Source organism: Perca fluviatilis, chromosome 9, assembly GCF_010015445.1.
Source record: "Perca fluviatilis chromosome 9, GENO_Pfluv_1.0, whole genome shotgun sequence".
Lineage (NCBI taxonomy): Eukaryota > Metazoa > Chordata > Actinopteri > Perciformes > Percidae > Perca > Perca fluviatilis.
In genome coordinates this window covers 12,523,083-12,546,446 of record NC_053120.1, presented here as the reverse complement: position 1 = coordinate 12,546,446, position 23,364 = coordinate 12,523,083, and positions in this window count along the sequence as shown.

Genomic DNA, 23,364 nt, shown 5'->3' with positions numbered 1-23,364 from the left:
ATGATACCCGTAATGTTACTTAACATAAAAACAAAGCAATGTAACAATCATATACTTTTATCTTATCACCGCCCGTTTTAATTAATTACTTAGTTACTGAGAAGTTATGTTTTGTCCATCAGTTTCGCACAGTCTAAACTAGGGCTGGCCAATATATCGATATTATATCAATATCGTAATTTGAGACTAAATATCGTCTTAGAGTTTGGATATCGTAATATCGTGACATGACACGTGTTGTCTTTTACTGGTTACTGGTCCTTCCAGAAAAATGTGGAGTTTGTGATTGTTGCAGGCAAAAATCCTTGATTATGCGGCACGTTCTCTTAAAGAATTCGATGCAATATGCGGGATATTTATGCAATTTTATGCAATGAAATTGCAGGAACTTGCAACAATTGCGGGAAGAATATCGTGATATCTGATTTTTTCCCCATCACCCAGCCCTAGTCTAAACACTACAATACCCATACAACTCAGCTGCTGTTGTTATGGAGATAAAGGCAATCAGAGCAGTTGGTTTTGTGTTCAAGACATGGTGCCATAGTTGCTAAATTAACCCAGAAGTGAATTGATTTAAACTGCAGATTGCATTATCAGTTTTCTCAACAACGCAATGTTTAGCTTCCTCTTGTCGTTATAGGCACACGTAACAAAATGTTAAGCCTGGTGATTGGATGTTTTTTTGCTGATTTGCACCTTGGGAGTCGTATTTAACTTCTCACCCAAAATGTTTATGTACACAGGACTATTTTTTTTTTTTTTTTTAAAGAACAAGATATTTTCAGTTGATCATCTTTCACACTGATGATTCAACCAGAGGCGTTTTATAGCCATCAAGCCATAGAAATGCTCCAACTGTCAGTCATGTAACATTGTCTATGAGAAAAATTAATAGGACTTTTACTTCTGGAACCAAGGGTGCTCAAAATAACTCAGAAACCCCATCCTCACAATGATCATCACCTCCTCCCTTTCCACTTTCATTGAAATCGCACCTCTTCATTCTTTTCTTTTTGCTCTTTTTTTAATCATCATGATGTTCATCATCATCATCGTCCAGCCGTCCTCTTTAGCAGCAGGTGTCTTGATTTTAACAACTCTACTCTATAAGCCGCTCAGACTGTCAGCACTTTAGTCACGCTCTTGCAAGGAGCTTTAGATCCTTCGCTCCTGATAAGCCATTGGGCTTGCAGCTTTGTCTGTTGCCAAACGTGGTCGAGATAATCATCTGTAACAACTTTGTGAATGGATATATGACACGTGGCAAGCTGCATGGGAACAGATCAGCAAGGCAGTTATGAGTGGAGATGCTGTTGCCATCTGTTCAGGCTTCTAGAGACCCTCAGAGATTTAGACTCTTACGTATATCTTCACAGCAAATATTTCTGAATGTTGAGTACACTTGCAGCTGCTGCTCAAATAAGTTAATTGGGAAGAAGAAGTACAACACCAACAACAATTTTAATGTGGATATATACATCATATTGTAAAATGTTTAAGTTTTATTCATTTGGACATTTAAAAAAGGCAATGTGGTTGCAGGTGATGCTGGGTTGTGATCTGTTCTTGCAATGCATTTTTAAAACTTAATTATTTATTCAATTTCTAATAATAATAATAATAATGATTTTCTCATCATCAAATGGAATAATGTTTATAGAATTTGTAGAATTGAGTTCTTCATTACATCTATTTGACTTTAAATGAGTTTCTAATGTTGCACTATAGCCACTAGGGCTGGGACGATATGCTTTTGTCCTGATTCGATTCTTTCATGATACATGGGAGCCGATTCGATTTTAATTGCGATTGTAATTTGTTGCGATTCTAGAAGTATATTGCGATTCGATAGTATTGAGTATTGCGATTTTCTTTTCCTTTAACAAAAACAACAGTTTAATAATTCACTTCTAGAGAAAATGTAGCATAAGACATTTCCAAAAACTAATTGTTATCTAAGAAGAATGCACATCACATGTCAGTCAGTCATTCTCATATTTATTTCAATTGTAAAGAATTACATAGCATGTATTTTCCCCATTTTCTGGAAACATATATGATGTAGTCGCCGTCAGCAGTACCGTATTAACAGAAAATATTTAGGTGAATAATTAAATTTTTTTTAAATTAAATAAAAAAATATTGATACTAGGGAAAATAATCTATTTTAGAAATCACGATACATAAGATTTTCCATTTCCCCCCCCCCCCCACACCCCTAATAGCCACACAATCAGCCTAATCCCCGCAACAGCATTATGGTTGACTATTGTATTCAGAAGTGGACCTCTTGTATAAGCACTCTTACAAAGAGGGCCTATCCCAACCGATGCTTTCTGAATAGCAAACATCCCAGTGCCTCCATTTGCAATGTAGATGTGCGTGTGTGTTCTCGCTCTCTATTGAATTGTTTTCTTAATCGTTTCCTTTGTGCCAAGAAGTAAAGAAAACAGATTGCGTCTGAAGAGCATTGGAAGTGCCAATGACCCCTGGTCACGACAGCAACATTAGGACTGCCAGAACAGCAGATAAAGAGCCAGACGGGTCAACTACTCTGTCCTGCCGTGATTGCTAGCACCAACATTTTCTTAAAGGGAGACCATTTGGTATTCTGTGTAGCCGCTTGCATTTTAAAGAATAGGAACTTTTAGAAATAATTCTGTATTGTTGCTGTTAAGCCACCTTTTGCTGGATTTGAAACTATTTTAACACCTTCCTATCACATATTTGGCCTGTCACTTTTCACTGAATGCCTTCTACTAAAGTATACATGCATTAATAGGTCTTATGGTATATGGCATAGCTCAATTTCTAATACTGTTTTTGAGCAAACATGAGATATTATTGCAATAGGAGCCAATTTTTAAATCCATGCTTCTCTTATCTTAGAAAAAAAGACACATTCTCAACTTATAAAAGTACCAAGCACTGTAGCAATGATCAAAAAGCCATAACATACAGTAGTATGATTGGAAAGAAACCTAATTGCCTTTCAAACCTCTGTGGTACGTTCTATTTATTAATCTGAAAGTGATTCCAAATCTTGGGGATAATGAAAATCTCTTTTATAAATATGTATGCAGTGAAGTCACAACATAATAGGGGGCTGGTGAAAAACAGGAGGCAGCAAGGCGGCTGAAGGATGAGGCGTAGGCCCTGCAGAAAAGAATGTTCCCCCAGCAGAAATTGGTTTAATTAATAGGACATTTTACATAATGATTACAGTGTAATTGCACCGACTAGCAGAGTGTCATTAAATATATCCTTGCTCCTTTACAACACCCTCCAGCTAAAAATAATGAGTTACATTGGAAATCACTATGCAACAGGTTCATAAATAACATTTAAGCCCATACAAGGCAAGTACTTATAAATAATAAATATTTGCCTTTTGTAATTGAAGAAAAAATGACTGCCTCTTTTTTTCTGCCGCTGCACGCTGCTTTGTCCTGTTGTAGCTCTGGAAAGGAGAATTTTCCCTTTTTTTCCCCTCTTGTAAGTGCTGAATAATTTATTTGCCGGCTAATAGTCAACACTGTCAACACCCGGTGGTTAAAATATACCTGTGTCCAGATAAATGCAGCAGCAGGCTACAAAGCGATTATTCCCTGCTTCCAGATATTTTGTTGGATGCAGTCCCTGTATACACTGCAGTAAATCACCAACTTCCAATTACCTTCCTCCATAAAACAAGGCTCGTATTCAAATCAGGCCCCAAAAGAGAAAGAGACGGGGACAACTGAACCCATGCCTTGGGGCCCTGCCTGAATGTGTGCATGCAGGAGTGTGTGTCTGTGTGGAGGGGGGTGGGGGTTGGAATTTGTTTCTTCGTTTAATGCTTATTCCATTTTACTGCAAAGTGGCACTGCTCCACTATCCCTGCAATAGCGCTTTCATGCTGGCTGGGTTTTCATTGGCTTAAAAAGTTGGCTACTGAAATATTTTCATTAGTCTTTCTTCAATTGAAGAGCCAAAAGTTTCTCTTGAATATCGTCCAAAACAGGATGAAAGAGTTAGATATGCCATGATCAAGTGCCATGATTGCAGAATTACCAAAGCGGTGGTAATTGTTCTCAGGGGATTGTTGTGCAGTAAGTGGATCTATCAATCATTTTTATGTATTGGAGCCTCGAGGTGGATATTGGAGGCCCCCGCTTAAGTCCTTGCTACTGTTGGATGATTATCTTTCATCTTTAAAAAGTCAACCTTTTAAGAATTAAGAAAAATTAAAAATTGCATTGAAATATTTTGGAATTACACTTATGTTTATAAGAGTTTAAGAGTAACAAAACATACTCACTTAAAACATTTTAAACTTTCAGTTGATGAGAAGAAGAGATTTTTTAGTATTCAGACAGCGTATAGTTTATTATTATTATTATTATTATTATTATTATTATTATTATTATTATATTAGAGCTTACTGACATTCCAGGGATTTCTGATCATATCTCTGCATCAGCTTATCAGTGGAGCTACATGATTAGTGGTGTGATTCCAATTTGTTGTCTCTGCGCCCTCTATGAATTCTCTGAGCACAGTTTAGTTTATGTGTGTATGTGAGATATACAGTATGTATTCTCATCATGTGGGGACAAAAATATGTACAGATTATCACCTTGCATTCTTGACCAGGTTAGCCATTTATTTTCAGTTTAAGTTGAAGGTGTTGTTGTACGGTTAAGGTTAGAATGACTTTAAGTTAAGTGTACATTGAACAGTAATGGTGGAAATATTTGGATCCTTTACTCAAGCAAAACTAACAACAGTGTAAAAATACTTAATTGCAAGTAAAAGTACTGCATTGCAAATATTACTTAAGTATGTAAGTATTATTAGCAAAATGTACTTAAAGTATCGAAAATAGAAGTACTCAATGCAGAAAAATGTTCATCAGATTATGAATGCTGATGCATTCATGTTATATACTGTTTGGTAGTTTAAGCTATTAGCTCATCATATGTTTTGAATTTAACATTTGGATTTGTAGCAACAACAAATGAGATAAATAATGTTGAGTAAAATGTTCAATATTTCCTTTCCTTTATATTGGAGCATGACACATCATAAAATGAAAATACTTAAAGTAAAGTATAAGTACCTCAAATTTGTACTTACGCACTACACCTGAGTAAATGGACTTAGTTACATTACAGCACTGATATTAAGCCTTTATGTGTGTTATGTATGTGAGTCAGTAGTACAGTAGTACAACTTTGCATCTATGTATGCGTGGAAAATCCATATTGCTTCCTATTACACACCTCCCCACCTTCAACGACCTCCTTCGTGTCCTCTCATCACCAATCCCTCTTGTCGTCTTGGCTCCTCTCCTCCACATCCTGCTATCCTTCTTCTCCCCATTAAACTAGCACAGAGGGTCTGATAAATGTCTACCCAGGTATCATCATCACACATGCAGATTCCCCTCGAACACGATTCACTTTTGATCAGCTCCTCTGTACGGCGGTGGATAAAAAACATTCAGGATGTTCTCCTTGCTACTCGCCTCCCTGCCTCTGAGTGTATTAAATACCCCGATTCCACTCCACATACACACAGACACACACACACACACACAACCAGCCGCCTTCCCACCATACCTATATTCCGGCAGCAGACACCATCAATGGATTGCATTTATGCAGAATGCATCAATAACCGGAAAAACTAAGAGGCCTTGTCAGGGACGGGGAGTTGTCACAGGCGCGGGCAAACGATTCTACGCGGTGCTCATCTGAGCTGCAATCAGCCCATAATCTGAGTATACATCAGGCCTTTGTGACATGGAAATTTCCTGCTCCTCCGCTCTCATTTTCAGAGGCAGTAATCACAGGGAGAGGCGCTCAACCTCACCGAAATGTATAAATAATTTTCATTCAAACATATTAACAGTCAAAATACCAAAATCCATCATGGCGGTGCGGGGAGCTTCTTAAGAAGCAATCAGGGCCTCTGCATGTGTTCTTTGTCTTTGGCAGCTGAGAGACAGGGCGCAGATTACTTGTGCGAGTCCTGTTTTGCATAATGGCCTACCCCCTTGGTGCTTTTAAACTTTCCTGCCGATCCATTACGTTTACCAAGCCCAGTTCCCTGCCTGTCTTTAATATCATGCTTCCTTGGGAAGAAGATCTGGACGAGGGTTTAAAGACCTTTTTATTAAGGCACGCATGTGGGCCTCCATCCATCTTCCCCAACCGGCAGACACGTTTATGTTCCATGGACGGGTTATGTACCGCCATCTTAAAAAGCAAAAACTTGCCCTTTTTACCTCATTGGGAAAAGGGAATTTTGGAGACGAGTTGGTAGTTTTCAAGGTTATCAGGGCAAGAAATACCCTGAGCAGCAGTGGACTAAATTGTCTTTTAAAGAGTATGCTGTGTGCCATCAAGCTATGTCAGATCATTTTATAAGAAATTTAGATGAAAGAAAACATTGGGCCTGAATACAGACCTCTTGTGCCGCCATGGATAGTGTCATATTCTCAGCACATTTATGTATGAAGATGTTAAATGGCATAATCCAGGCATAACACCATCTCATTAAAGCACAGCAAAATATCGCTTTTTTCATGCCAGAGGAGAAAGAGGATGTTAGCGCAATTCACAAGAGGTGAAAATTAAGGCAGTTTGAGCTTGGAAGCCACCCGAGCTTGACAGGACATGGGCTGCAGTTTTATGTCACGTCGTTTATCTGCAGTTTATATTTTCTATGACCGCATTGTCTTTTTCAAGAACCTTTGGAAAATACACAGGCTGTAAAAACAGCCACCTTTTGTCTGCGGTGTACCTCACAAATGCTAATGTTTTTGTAACAGTTGCAGCCTCTTAATGATCCACAAACACTTTTTGCAAGATATTTCTTTCTAATATCGGTTTAAATGTCTTTCCTAAGTAGCAGATGTGGGGTCAGCGAAGGTGGAAACCTTAGGAAAAATAGGTGAGTAATGAAACATTCTGAAAATGGTGTAAAGCTAGTGAGGGATACCCTCATCGTCGACGATAAAGCACACTGAGGCAAAGCAAACACCCATGGATCACAACCCTTTTCATTACAACAGTAAGAGGATCCATACTTTCCATTTCTCAGCATCATCTTTAAATGGTAAAACCAAAACTTTGATGTAAAGTTCCATAATAAAAAGAATAATAATGGCTCTCTGTGTGCTTACTGATTAATGGGTTGTATCCTAGCTGTGTGCAGACAGATAACAGAAAAGATTCTTTTCTAGCTAGAATTAAACTGAAAAATCTTTGTATCAAAAGATATGGTACGTGATCCCTGAACTCTGACAGATCATCCCAAAAATGGAAAGGTTTTGGCATAGCATCTTCTTTAAAATGCTGCAACCTGTTCTTTTATTTTCTTTCATATAACTAGGCAAAAAAAAACTCATTGATAAAACAATGAATACAATGCAGACAACATAAAAAAACTATGACAACTGTCACACACAACCTAAGAGTAAATAATATCCAATTAAGACACATAAACAGGTATAAGTTTTGAAATCTATCGAAAATTTAAAAATGTATCCTAATTCAATTAGAAGCAAAAGCGTTGACCAAGAGTTTCTTTAAGGAGCCTTTAAAACAGACTCAGACAATTTCAAGTTTATGTTCTTTCTACATCGTACTAGAGCCCCTTTCAACCATCTCATTTTAATTTATCCCTGTGCTACCTAAACAGTATATGTCTTAGTAAATATATATAAATATATATTAATAAGTAAGTAGCAAGTATTGTAAAGGTCCAATCTCTAAACTTTCAACTCTTAGCCAAGAAGCTATTTAAAAAAACAGATGGCATGTACAGACCATTATCATGTAGAAATGGGTAGTATGCATGTGCATGTTGTGGCAGTGTTTATTAAATTGTAAATCAGGATGGGAAAGTAAAAAATGCTGGCTCTTGTTATAGCCGTTTTTTGCACCTCCCTCCCCCTTCTCCCTTCTCCCTTGGTCCTCCCCTCTCTCTGGCCCTCTAGACTGTAAGGGCAACAAGGAATTATAGCTCAGTGAAGTGCAGTGGCAAAGCCCCAGAGATTCATAGACAGTCTCAATGATAAAGTCCAAACCGGGAGAATCGCTACTAGTGCAATAACAGCGAGAGAGGGTCACAATAAAGTTTAGTTTAATGACAAGAACAAATAACTTTAACATTTGGCTGGGGCACTGAACCCCTTCACCGGGATCGCATCTGATATATCAGCGGGCAACTGCCCGTGACTGCTGGGCGATTGTGCTCGCCACTCTGGCACTAGTGATGCATGCGGATCCAGTGGCAGGTGTCCATTTTATAGACTTATTCAGTTTGAAATGTTGGACACTGGCTGAGGCTCAGGCTGAGACGGAGAGGCTAGATTATTGTTACTGCACAGCTGACTCCAGCTCCTCTAATGCTATCTGGCCCTGGGACTACCTAACTGTTAGCCACTGAATAGCTAACAGCCAGCATCTGCGGTGATATCAGGACTACTGCTGTAGAGCTTGGAGTCCTGAGGACAGAGCCACTTAGCTTCTAATCGGCACACAAACGACACAGAGCAGAAGAGGAATTATAGGTGACCAGCTGTTGGTCAGTTTACTCTTCTGCCAGCCAATAACAGTAGAATTATGCATTGGATTTGTTTTTTTTATATTAATATAAAAAATAGGGCTACAACTAATGATTACTTTCATTATTGATTAATCTGCCCATTATTTTCTGGATTATTGCATAATTGTTTAGTCTAAAAATGTCAGAAAATAGTGAAGAATACCTGTTACAATTTCCTAAAATCCAAGGTGACATCTTAAAATGGTTCACCAACCGTCCAGAACCCCAAAATATTCCGTTTTTAGCAACACAAGACAAAAAAAAGCCACAAGTGTTTACATTTCGAAGAGATGAAAGTAATGTATGGTATTTGTGCTTGGATAAAATGATTGAAATGATTAAGTGATTATGAAAATAGTTGCAGATTAATTTTCTGGTGATTGACTAATCAATTAATCAAGTTATGGTTCAGTTGTCAATAGCAAGAGCACTTTTCGATCACTGCTATGCGCTGAAATAGCATGAAATTAAGACAAAAAACTCCACTGGTAGATGCTCAAAAGGTTTTTTCTCACAAGCTGTTCGGTCTTGCATCAACACGTGAACAACATGAGCGGGCGTGGTGCATTGATGAGAAAAATCTATGGATCATAACAATATTCAATTTGCAGCCACAGCACCCTTTGACAGGCTACTTAGCTCCGGTGAGCGATGAGTGCTGATGGCCCTGAGGTGTTGCTGATGGCTGCATGGGGCTGCTGGGCAGCTGCTGGTCTGTAGCTGGATCAGGGGGTTCAGGCCGGCAGCCATATTGTAAAAACCAGCAGGAGAGGAGGCCATGGGGAGACGGTTAATAGAAGATAGATACCACGCACAGGATCATTTTCTCACACCTGAAGTGTTGGGCTTGGATGCTGGACGTTGCGTTAAGTATATTTGGTTTGAAAACAAATATGATAAAGTTTAGGATGGAAACGTTTTAAGATAAGAAGCAACTTTCAGTTACTCAAACCTCTTTCAGGAAACTATTGCCTGAACTCAGCTTAATGCTAACTCTCTGTCTGTACTCGCTCTTTTCCAAAAAACCCTCCTGTTAGTTATTTGTTGCCACGTTTCTAGTTTACACGGCCTGAAAAGACCCATTCAGGACAGCTATTGTTGAATGCAGGCCTCATATGCAGATCCATTTGAAGCGCCATTATCCAAAAAGAATGTGGGAGACAAAGTGAAGACAGGCTAGTGACAAATGATCAACCTGATAATAGGCTGTAAGACACACTTACCATGCTAACAACACGCCGCACAGAACGTACGCGCCCCCCGTTGAACACAAACAATGTGCTTCCAATCGATCATCGTTGATCCGTGTCATCATTACCCCTCGATGGCCATGCGGACATCAACATGACAATGCAACATGCAGGAGCCGCATTTAGTACGATAGATTATTATCATAGAGAATGTGGCACAGATCTCTTATGGAGCATTATACCCAGTGTGGATGGTAACAAACAAACAGATTTATGTCGTGCTTTCTCTTAGGAGGCAACCTGGCTGAGCAGTGTGTGTGTCTGTTTGTATGAGTGTGTGTGTTGGAAAGCTTTGCAGGTGAAATGTTGTGCTAATTCTGTACAGGTTGGGCTAATGTCGAGCCCCAGGGTCCTGTTCTGTTGGCAAGCTGATTGGTGATTAGAGATATAATTAAGAGCAGCTTTGACACAGGCGCTGTCCTCCACCTCCTCAAGCTCCTTTGTCACCCACCCCCCCTCCACACACACAGACACACACACACACACACACACACACAGACACACACTCCAAATGCCCCAGCCACCCTACCCGCAAAGCCCCCCGGGCCACTTTCCATCGCTGTTTATGGTGCTTCCTCCATTATCCGACAACAAAAGGAGTCCTCAACACACAAAACCCCAGCCAGCTGTGTGCCTGACATGGCCAGGAATACACAGCCCCTCTCCAGCGACAATAAAAAGAAACTTGAGTTTAAACAAAAAAAGTTACACCATATTTGCTCAGACTAACTATGATGAAAGGCAATGAAGACAAGGGCTCCTCATGTAGGTATCAATATAAATATTACTGGAAGGTCAATTAATATGTAAATTAACTCCTCCATTTAATTAGCTATTTAACTATTTTCCAAGGCATGGACATATTAAATCATGCTTAAAGACCCCTCTAACTAGCCTCCTGACAATAGTGCCAGGGAGTCGTGGGCTCATAAACTACCGGCTTGACCTATAAAGAGCCCCGAGTCTGCTAATTCCATCTCAGCCTAATTTTATGACTTGCATAAAATAACCATAGTGCAGCTTTGTAGCTGTAAAGAGGATATGGGTAATAAAACGGAGCTGGGGAAAGCATCAGAAATCTCCTCTTCACTAGTGTCCTCATTTATTATTCTATTATTCTTTGCAGGGTACCGGGCTCATGTGAAAGACAAATGACCTTATTATATTAAATAATTTGTGAGGATATTAACCGTTAATCACACATAAACAGCATTTAAAAGGTATTGATTTTCCAGCGGTCTCAACAGCTTGTTAAATTTACGTCCAATAACATGATAATAGATAATCAGGTGAATGATACTCATTTGTAGGGGACAAAGGAAAGGCAATGGATATCACTGACCCTGCCTCTACTATATTTCTCTGTCCCACTCTTTCATGACCCTCTAACAAGTATTTCACCTCTACAGTCCACAGTGATTGACAGCCACATGTCAGATATTATGTCCAGCCAGGGAATTTTGTTTCAGGTCTTAACTTGTGCTTTTTAGCCAGGGTTTGTAATATTTTAACATTGGGCTGAAATCAAAAAAACTTCGACAGGCTATTCAAAAGCAATTATTTTAGAGCTGAAAGGATTAGCCAAAGAATCAATTAGTTGGTCGACAGAAAGTTGATCAGCTACTTTTTTGATAATTGGGTAATCGTTTTGGTTGCACCTTTTTTTATTGTGAGGATTTTCTGCTGTTCTCTGTTTGATAGTAAACTGAATATATTCTCGGGTTTTGGACTGTTCGTCAATAAAGCAAGCTGGAAGATGTCATCTTCGGCCTCAGAAACCTGTAATGGCCATTTTATAGACCAAATAGCCATATTAATCCTGCTGATTAATCGGTAATGAAAATAAACATTGTAGCCCTAAATTAGTTCTAATTGTGTATTACAATACTGACCTAATGGCACTCCACTTGAGTAGAATTTCTACATTTGTATCGATTTGACCAGCTGATTTGAACAATGTAAAGGGAGAGGAAAACTGGTAGATAGAGGAGGATGAGATATGACACAGGTTGAGGTGAAACATAATCTTACAAATACTGTATGTAACATGTCTTAGCCTGCTGAGCCACAATGATGACCCCACTGTGTAGCTTTATCAAAGCCAACAAACTTGGGCTGAAAAGTTGATCACCGTTACTTTGTTTCTGAAACAGTCTAACACTTCATCAGAGGCATCACTTTTGGTTTGGCACTGTTGACAGCTGTATTCTGATCTCCATGATTACTTTTTTGATGCAGCTTTTCCCCTCCTCTTTGTGTGTGTGTGAGAGAGAGAAACAGCGAGTGTGTGATTTCTACGTGTCTCCTGACCGCCCGCAGATACCATTTAGGTTTGAGAAGTCCTCCAAGTTGCTGTTGGGGAAGCTCACTTGCCGCAATAATAAATTTGCAGCAGGTAGCAGAGAATAGCGAGTGGCATGCAAATCTGTCTTGGTGTCCCTCTGGGGCCTCGGTGCTCACTGCGGGAGAAAATGAAGCCATGCTGCTCCAAACACTGTCTCTCTTTCTCTCCTGGGCCTAAAGTTAATTTCAGTGGAGAGAGCCAAATAGGGTGTCGCCTGCTCTCTTTTCTCCAGCCATGTAGACACACCAGGGCTTGTTCCAGAGATGGATATGTGAGAGGATAGACTCACACTACCTACCTGACACTGGCCCTCTTGATTCATTATGACAGGCCAATCTTTTATTAGCCTGGGTTTCGTATTCAAACCCTATCAAGAAAAAAAGGTGTAGAAGCTGAATTTTCACTAGAGGAATACAGCAGATTTATTATGCAGTGCCTCCTCCCCGACCCCCCGTATAGAGGCATGTAATTATTGGCCTCATGCTTTTGACAGTTCTGGTTAGCAGGCTGTTATTTGATATCCATGTTAACTGAGGCACCTAGATTGACTGATATAACCCCACACACACACACTTATTTTAAAGAGATATACTCTGTAGGACCTTTTTTAGTGTATTGACCGAAAGGATGGGATCGAAAACATCCTGTTTTACTATTACTCGCAGATTTCAGAACAATAAATGAATACAAGGCTGGATGGTAGAGTAATTCAATTACTGTGTGGCAGTGCAGGCCCAGTTTTATAGCCTGCTCTCTGCTCTGTGAGCACATCCACAGCTAAATGAACATGATAGGTAATGGTCATCTCCCCCTGTTGTTACAAGATCGCTGTTAGGCTGCCTCAGTAATGATATGAACTGGACTCTGGGTTCCCAGAGTATTTATGAGGCAGATAACAATATTTTAATTTTGTCAAAGTATTTCATTTTTTAATAACGTATGAGCACATATCAGCTCATAAGTAAAGACTTCAGCACCATTATTGGATGTCTCATTATACTTTGTCTTAAAATCTGAAACTGTAGTCCAGATTGATTTATTTAAATCACAAGAGCAGGTATTCTATAAATATTCTCAACAAGATATAGAAATGTAAATGTTTATTTTGATAATCATTAAATAATTTAAGTCATTTTTCAAGATAAAATGCCAAACATTCTATAGTTTTTTGCAAAACAAGCAATTTTGAAGATGTGATAAGTATGTTTCACAATTATTAAACTCTTTATAGACTAAATGATTAATCGAGAAAACAACGTGCAGATTAATCGAACGTTAAAATAATCTAGTTGCAGCCCTAGTTACAATACATAACAATGTATAGGAATATGTTTGTGTTTGTATTAGAACTGTATAAGCACTGCTGTTTATGTGGTGGTAGTCATTGTCATATTTTGCCTCCTTGTTTATGGTCGTTCTCCACTGATTCATATTATTGCATAATTATTGTTCTTATTGTTTTGTACATTATAGAAGGCTATACAACATAATATTCTCATCTGATTGTTTTCTATAATGAAATCAGTCATTACTACAACACCAAAATGCATCACTATGAATGCACAGTAGTGTCCAAACTGATTGGGCTTTCTATGGCTGAGGGCTGTCTAGTCACTTCAAACTAAATAAGGGTTATTTTCTTAGTCAAAGATACCCATCCATAGAAGCCAGCGCTGTCTGCAGTCGAACTCACAATAAATCTGTGAATCAGCTTTGAGTCCCATCTCAGTCTTTCAAAAGTAATGCTTTTGTAAAATAAGTCCAGCCTCTGTATGACAGGGAGCTGGCTAGCCAGCTGTGCCTCTGATTCTGAGCTTTGTTTGTGATGGTGTTGTTGGATGGATGTGCTCTGGTGTTGGGCAAGAGGGGTAAACTGTATTGATCCTGATCTAGTCTCATTTTTGTAAGCAGACGGCATTTCACGCTGTGTTTGGGTACCTTTTTGATGGCCCCTGACAGCCTCTGGTGAACGCTGTCGGAGACTATTTGACAGGCTGGACAAGGGTGTGTGTGTGTGTGTGTGGGGTGGGGGGGTGGAGGGGGAGCAGGGAGGAGGAGGAGGAATGGTGGGAGGCAAAAGAAGGAGGAGGAAGCTAGCTGTTCAGCCCAGTGCCGGCTGGTGACAATCGCTTCAGCCTTGGAATCAATTCCCTCTGTTTACAGACCATTTCACAGCCCTTTACCTGTAACATCACTTGTGTCAGTCCCATTAATACCCCCAGATATATAATGGTTGAATTAGCATAATGGCTAAAGCAAGGCCCTGGACTCTGAACACATAGCAAATGTCAACATGTTCTCTTCACTAAGCCAATTAGAGGCCATTAACAGGCCTGCTTGGCTGCAAACATCATCAAAGTTAAAAGACAATTCCAGACAGCCTCCCTCCGACCCCCTTTTTCACTGTTGTAATAGATGGGCCATAGAAACTGAAATGTTAGTAAACAGTCGGCCAGCTTAGACTTCTGCTGGTTCATCTTCAGTCCGCCAGTGTATTCAGCCTTAAAGGTAAATTGTGTGCGGCTGTATTAACTCCATCTACCTGAGTCTGCCTGGTGGTATTGTCCTGGTGAGTCTCATCATCTGGTTTACAACTGCTTAATACAAAGTGATGCAACCCTTGTGATATTTTTGATTCACAGTTTTCACAGTGGTTTTGGAAGATGCTAAATTAATAAAATTGACTTGTATGAAGGCAAAAGATTACTTCAGAGATTATAGATACAATACTATTGTTTCATATTAAAATCCTAACACAGTGTGATGAAGACAAAAAGGTGGGTAGGCATTTGCAGATCATTGATTCCCACATGTGCTTAGCATGCTTGGCAAAATTTTATGAATTGAAATGCATTTTTAGATTTGGCCTATTAACTTTTTTTTTAATTAACCGGTATAAACGATTTACTCAATTGCAGAGTCTTCAGACAGCTGGTAGTCTTTCTTATGCTAGCAAATTAGTAAGATAATGAAGACAGTTTTAAGATAAACACCAGAAAGTTATTTTATAGACAACAAAAATGCATCTAAATGCTGTTATCTGACCATTAACCCAAAGGAATTTGAGTGATGCATCAACTACACAACGCACAAAGAACTTTGGCTTTACACATACGTTTGAACAGTGTGCTCATACTTTCACTCTATCTTGAACATTTAGCCCTTGGCCATCATATAAAAACTGAAAGACAATAGTGCTGGTGTTAAGTAAAGGCCTTGAAAGTATTGTCACAAAACTGCAGAGGCAAGCAAGGCCAAGAGTTGACTGTTAGGGACCACACATCATCCTTTATGGCCTTCAAGAACAGTTAGCTGTGTACTGGCCAGATTAAAGTTCTCCAGCTCATCAAAAACTCTCAAGATGTCAACAGAATACGTGAGTTTATCAACAGTATACAAAGGGCTGGCCATGCAATAAAATTGTGATACGAGTTATACTGTAGGTGTAAGTTGGCTGTCACCTTTGACTCATACTACCATATTTCAGTGTATTAATGAACTGGCATTATACCCTGGATGTATTTTGGATGGACAACACCCTAGCATTGACATGCATCCCAATTTTATTGGTTTGTTTTAATAATTTAGGATGATACAAAAAAGTGTGATTGCTGTTGAAGTTTATTTCTGACATGTTACTTTGTGGCGTTCTCTTACAGTTCTTTTCTTTAAACTCTTTGTATGAACACTGTTCTGTAAAACGTCCTCAAGAATAAGCTTTCGTTTCCCAAAAAACAAATATTAGTGATCTTACAAACATAAAAAAATCACTTTTACTCGCCTTACTTTGACTACGTTTATACATTAACTTGGATTCTGTGCTGAAATGGTATAAATACCCAGTGTGTGTGCCCTCTCCAAGAGATGTTTCCCTATCTTTCCTCATGTTGACTCATAACAAATTGGTCACTGGCTGGCGGGCAGGTCACCAACAGCCCTCACCTCACGTCTGCATCAGGATGCAGCCCAGTGTCTGCTGCCCCGCTCGGCTCAGCTCAGTTGAGCTCAGCGGCCAGCCCGCGATGATAAGTCACCCAGCCAGCCAGTATTGATTGGGGGTCCTCGAGGCTTATACAAAGGCAAGGAGGGAGGTGACTGATTGTGTTTTACAGAGAACATTATCACTCCACTCAACGCAGGAGGGCCGACAGAATTTCCGCACCCAAGAAATGGAGACGACCACCCGGGCTGGGAGTATATGACTTGACTCACTGAAGCGCTAAGTCCAATTTGAAAGCCAAATTGTGAGGCTTAGAACAAAGGGGGAAAAAGAGAAATGGTTACAGTTTGTCTGGTGATTTTTCTCCCTTTAGCACTGACCAGTCCATACAATACTATGCTTTCTATTTGCTGGATTTACTATAAATTCATAAAAGCACTGAAACAAATTGCCTTCTTCTGTACGTGCTCTGCATGCTTTCACTTCACACAGAGAAGCCGCTATAACATCAGGTTTTGTCTCAGTTTTCCACCTCATATTAGTTTTTTTTTATTGGGGGGTATAGCATGATAGCCCTGGATGACTTTGTCAAAAGTAGGCTACAGAGAGCAAGGTAGTGGATTTATAAATATATTCCTTATGGGAATTTAAATAACTTTTTATGTAAACCTATTTTTTTACAAAGAGGATTTATGCCACAGCACAGTCTTTTTATCAACTCTGCTTGCAGATTAAATGTGGATCAGGGTGAGAGCTGCTCCCTCTAAATGCCATAATGCACAATAGAAGATGATCGCGATGACTGCTTCAAGATGATGGTGCTGTTGAGTCTCAACTCCTTTCTTCAGCTTTGTCCTTCTCTAACTCTCTGTATCTCCTCTCCTCTCCCCTTGACTTTCTTTCTTGATCCATTTCTGCCTGAATAAAGTGTGCACTCTCCCTGAGTAATCAGACAAGAGTATCAGGATCTAATAGACTCACACAGGCTCCCTTATCAGCCAGGTGCAATCTAAGGCTGCTGCCGCTTAACAAGGAATTAAACATTTTTCCATGCTGCTGCCAGCACTTTAATTGATTGATGCTAAAAGTTTGGAAAATAAAAGCCTAGTGCGTCAAGCGCGGCACTCCTATCTTGCCCCTGCTGGACCCAGCAGAGAGAGGAGCCCTGGATTAGAAGTGGCAGCTCGCATTTTCAGCATCAGCCGGCCCTGTCATCTTGGCCCAGCCAGCATGTGTGTGTAGGTGTGTGTGTGTGTTGTGTGTGTGTGTGTGTGTGTGTGTGTGTGTGTGTGTGTGTGTGTGTGTGTGTGTGTGTGTGTATGGCATGTGTGTCTGCCACTTCACATGGAGAGCAGCGGCTGAAAGACACATGTACTCGAAATAAGGGAATCAATAGAACACTTAATGAACAATTAGGAGAACAGCTGTAAGCCTGTCAGACACCCATCTGTACACAGATCTGCTCTGAGAGCTACAGCACTACACTACAGCATTAAGGCTATCGCTTCAGGACATGTGCAATACCCCGCCCCCCCCGCCCCCCCCCCCCTTAGCCTATCTACATCTATTTACACCCCACTCCCTCCCTCAGCTCCACGCTGTGAGAGCCAGGCCCTATTTAGCCAAGCAGACCTCCATCTCCTTCCATCCCTCACCTCACATTAGCAAGAGAAGCCACTAAAGATATGGAAATGGCAACGGACATCCTTCAGCCCTGTGTCAGGGGAGGGGGGGATCGATAAATTTGACAATCCATGGCATTTAATTAAAATGGCTGCCGGAAGCTAAGCAGTTTGTTTTTCTGTGTGGGACCCAGCCCGGCGTTTATTGCTCAAATGAATACATAAGTGTATTCATAAGCACCCTGTACATTAAATCCACCTCACTCTTCGAGATGGGTTGGGGGGGCCTTTCAACTTTCAACGCTGAGCGAGCACCCGGACAGATAAAATTAATATCTCCACCTCTCCCCCCAGTGATTTTTAACGTATTCTTGATGCATAAAGAGATATCCTCCTCAACGAGGGCACTGACAAATGAACGTCGACCACAGTCAGCTCTCCTGATTTGCCTGTCTGTGACAGTGGCGACCTTATGTGCCAGTCGGGACGAAAAATAGTCAACAGTAAACGTACACTGACAGAGGTGTTGGATAGATGGGTTCAGCCTTCGTCTGGGTGTCTGACGTTTTTACGTGTAGATCAGCAGGCTATGACTGACAGCTATTATGGTTAACTAAGCACAGGGACCTGAGAACAGTATCAGAGGATGGGCAAAGTCTGATAATTGACCTTGTACAGCCTCTCCGTCGTTCTTTATTAAAACTTCATTTAAAGAAGAACAACCCCGGGTGGCTGCTGCTGAAGACTCTTTATCTCTTGCTTCCTCAGAAGCCATAATGGATTACATAGGAATCCATTATGCATTCCACACAAGAAAGAAGTAGGGCCCAAGACCTGCTTAAAAATATATTTTTAGGACTGAAAATTAATGTGTTCACGCAAGCCACTGAATCATTTTAAATGTTCTTTTTTAGTATATTAGGTATATGTGTTGAAAAGACCTATATTTCAATAAGGCGGTGGGCCCAGTGGTGCGAGAGTAATGGGCGTACTAATTTATTCATGATTTTAGCTGTGTCGTTATCTGTGTTTTTTCTTGTGGTTGTTATATTGTATTGTTAAATAGTTTATACTGTGTGCATTTAAATCTACGTCTGTTGTTGGGGAACACGTCTTTCACACACTTCCGTCTTTCACTGAGTTTAAGTGACAACAGGGAGGAAATAATCTGCATGTGTGCTCCTTACACAGTTGTCAGGCTACACACACACACACTTTGCACTCCATTGCAACTACCATACCCTACAGACTATAGGTCACAATCCCTTATACTGTAGGTTGCGCTATGCAGACTGTAGTCCATAGACCCATTTTAAACCTGGTACCTGCTTGTATCTGCTGAATCACTACACTCCAATCTGGGAACTTTTTCTTATTTTCTAAGAGTTGTTTGAGGGGCAATTTTGCCTTTGTTTCATAGTGACTGTAAAAAACATGAAAAGAAAGACAAGAGGGGGTACAGTAGGACATGCAGCAAGGGTCCCTGGCCATATGCATTAAAAAGCCCTGCCTGGTGTATGCTATTTTAACATTTATTATAACCTATACATGATAACCAACAATTTTGAAAAGTTGCATGAAGATAGTAGAGCTCAATAGACCTTTTTTATAGCAGACATTTTACCATGTTATAGCAAGAAAAGCACAGCTCTGATTATTTAGTGCTGATAGGGACAGGATTGTGGAATTCATTTTAGAAAAGCTTCTATACAAGGTGTGTCCTATGGTTAACTAAGCCTCTAATTCCAACTCCCTATATCTAACTCTTTGCATCAACTATTAGTTTATGAACTAGGGCTGCAGATTATTCAATTATTTTCATTATAGAATAATCTGCAGATTACTTTCTTGATTGTTTGTTCATAAAACATCATAAAACAGTGAAAAATCCAACACAATTTTCCAAAGCCCATGTTGACTTATCTAAATTGCTTATTTTGTCCAACCAACATTACAAAACCCAAATATATTCAGTTCTAAAAGTTATTTGAACAAGATTTTTGCCAATTCCATTTGTTTTCATCGACTAATCGATTAGTTGACTAATTCTTTCAGTTCCAATATGAACACTTAGTTGTTGCATGCCATCCTGACATTTCTGCCTCTCTCTCTTTCTCTCTCTCTCTCTCTCTCTCTCTCTCACTCACACACACTCTATAATATGCGCACTCAGCAGACTGCAGCTTTAATATTTGCCTTGGACAATGGTCCACTCATTGTCCACTCAAGAGTTTCAAAATACAGAATGATTATCAGGTGTATAATTTTTTACACTTCTAATTTCTGGGGTATTAAAAGGTTAGATTGCACCATTAGGTTGACTGTGAGCACAGGTGCTGATTAAGTTGATTCACTGAGGCAATTACAGCCAGATCCCCTTTAATTACTGTGGGTTTTATTGCAACTGCGTGATAATGGTGCACAGGGCCTGCAGGAGTTTTAGATGGAGATGAGATTGCAAAGTATCACACATAGACACAAATCTGCAGGATGGAGGAAACCTTTTACACACACACACACACACACACACACACACACACACACACACACACACACACACACACACACACACACACACAGTTTATCGCTCTTGATTTATTTTTCTCTGTCACACATTCATTCACAATCACACTCATTGTCATTAGGCAGTCATTGGACAAAACGTACAGGCCACAGCATCAAAGAGACTGATGCTAGTTACAATCCAAGAGACGGGTGAAGTGTGTGTGTGTGGTGGATGATACACACTCCTACATTCATAGCATGTCCTGCCACATACATTTACACACATCGACAGGCTGACACCCTCCTAACCTCCACCATCCCATTCACACATACACACAACACACTTGCCACCCTGCTCAACACAGGCATGCAATAAGAAACAAGTCGACAGCTACACAGCAGGCAATATCCCCTGCCTTCAGCCTCGGTGCCTGTTTCGGATGCATCTGGTTAGTAAAAGCTGACAGAGGGCCGGCCATGCCTCAGAGGACAGCAGAATGAGGAATTTTGGCGTTCCTCCACATCACCCCTGAGATGCAGGAAACACAGGAGTGCCCCCGCCCCCCGACACACACACACACATACACAACCCATGATGTGCTCCTAAGATTCCCTGTCACCAGGAATGGAAATCGAAAGCGGCACACACATCCGTTATCTAAATGTTAACTCCAGTGCCCTTCTTGTTGTCACAGCCGGGCGAGGTTAGCCAACACAAGGTGAGGAGCTTCGCTTTGGGCCTCTGCCACAGTACACTCCTCTCAGTAGGAAGAGAGGAAGACTCTGATGCAAACCAATTGCAGTGAAAAGCAAATTCAGCCTCCTCTAATGAGTTTTACTGCGTTATTTAAGTAAAGTTTTTTTGGGGTTACCGCTCCATATTAAATCTATATGAAAAATAATGACATAATGATTAAGCAGTGAAATATTGTTGCCAAAAGTCCCCACTGACTTAAAAACCTAAAAAAGTCATTTTGTTAGCTTTAAATTGGAATAGTTATAATAGTAATCATTTTGCAAAGCAAAGTTATATAACCAACCATTTACTCATAATATGAATCCACTGAAAGTCAATAAATATAGAATTATTGCTTCTATGATGAGTGAGTCTATGGTTCATCAAAAGATCACATACTTCTTGCTGCCATGTTTATTTGGAATAGAGTACAAACATGTATACACTGGTGAAGAACCTTTGACCTAATATGTGCTATGGGTCATGTTCACGTGGTGGTGCACCCTTAAAGCTCCTGGTGCTGATTAATCACAGCATCATGACATCTGTCTGGCATCAACCCAGAAGAGATGTGCGAGGCATGCAATGCCTCAGCACTTCTCCAGGAGCTCCTGTGAACAGGATAAATGGGGGATGAGTTGGTAGAAGGAGACGGGTGGGGACAAGTGGACAGTTGCATGGATAGACTTGAGACTCTGAATGCAGCCTGATGCAGCGCAGGCGGTATTTACGCTCTGACGGCTGCGGGATCCGGGAGCCGGATATATTTAGCCGCCTAGAGATATCACGCTGAGATGAGATTTCAAAGTGAAGTACCTGTTTGAAGATGCATGGCATTCCACAAGGGTGGGCAAGGGCTACTGGGTATAAATCTAGCACCCCTGCACCTGGTGTGAAGACAGGGAGGGAGTGTGACACCTAAGATTTAGAATGACTTACACACAAGACGTACATGTGTAAACTACACACTCACCTTTATAAATTTACACACTACTCATGAATGGAAAAGATTGGACACATCACTTTTTAGCTTTTTCACATCCACAGAGCTTCACACGCACACACACATACACAGACTGTGCATATTACATTTTCCCCTGTGTCGTTCCCCTTGTGTTGAATCTAATTCTCCTGGATGTTCTCAGTGTCATCCATCATGGTCTGATCTTGGCTGGAGATCCTGAGAACCACGGGGTTAGGGGGAATAGAAACGGCACTTTGTGGTGTATCACAGTCACCTTCTTCAGTTCAGCTAAACTGACATCAAATTTGATAATATTATCATGTAAAAGAAAATCGTTTTATGTGTTGACATTGTGTGCATGAGACTCAGAAAGCAGACTCCACTCAGTACTGAGAAAATCTGTAGCTTCCAAGAAGCACCGTCTTGCATTATATATGTTACTGTAATACCATTCGTTTTTATTTCAAAATAAAATAAATATGATTAATCTTGTATTACATGTACTCATATTGATGAATTTGCATTCTTGTTTTTCCAGTTATATCAAAAAATCTCTTTTTTAAGACATGTTTTCACAGGTTTGTCAAGACTTTTAAGTTTAAATTATTGAATACATGGGACAGAAACAAGTTTCTTCTCCCATTTTCTGTATGATTTTGAAGATGACATCTAAGAACTAAGAGCCTTTGTCAGCTTATCTTGGTATCAAGATTCACCCAGCTGCTCTCAGATTACAACTTTGGTTTGTGGATAAAGTCAAAAAGGTCTCCTTGTCTCAGTAAAGCCTGTAGTATTAGACCTAATCAGGGGTTTATCCCTAACACAGGTATGATCTTAAGATATTAGAAGGCCCCTTCCCTCTTGATCCCTCTAAGGGCTACATGCCACAAGCCATTTCCTCCAGTGGATGACACCAAAATAAAATCTTTATTGGGCGTCTCTGGGTCTTTACGGGAACCCCCTCCCCCCCTCTCACACATCAATCCATCCATCTGTGGAACGGAGGAATGACTCTCATGGACTCCCTCTTTGTGAGGAATTTGCTCGGCTGCAGATTAGATTTTCAGGAATCTGCAATGTCAATGACACTTTAGGCAGCTGTGTTAAACGGGAAGGCATGGTGTGTGTGTGTGTGTGTGTGTGCGTGTGTGATCAGCTTGCTTTGTAAAGCCACCACTCGCTTATTGCATTTCCCTTGAGCCTGTGACTCATTAATCAAATATTCATACATCCCCTGTAAATACATGGAGAACACAGTCAACCCTCAGAGCGCTGTGTGCCCCCCAGCACAAATGCTCTTTCATGTTTCTGACAAAAATCCCCAAATGTCTCACCCCCTCCCTACGCCTTCCTCCTGTCCATTCAACCCTTCCATCTTCCAAAGTTGGAGAATGTCGCTGGT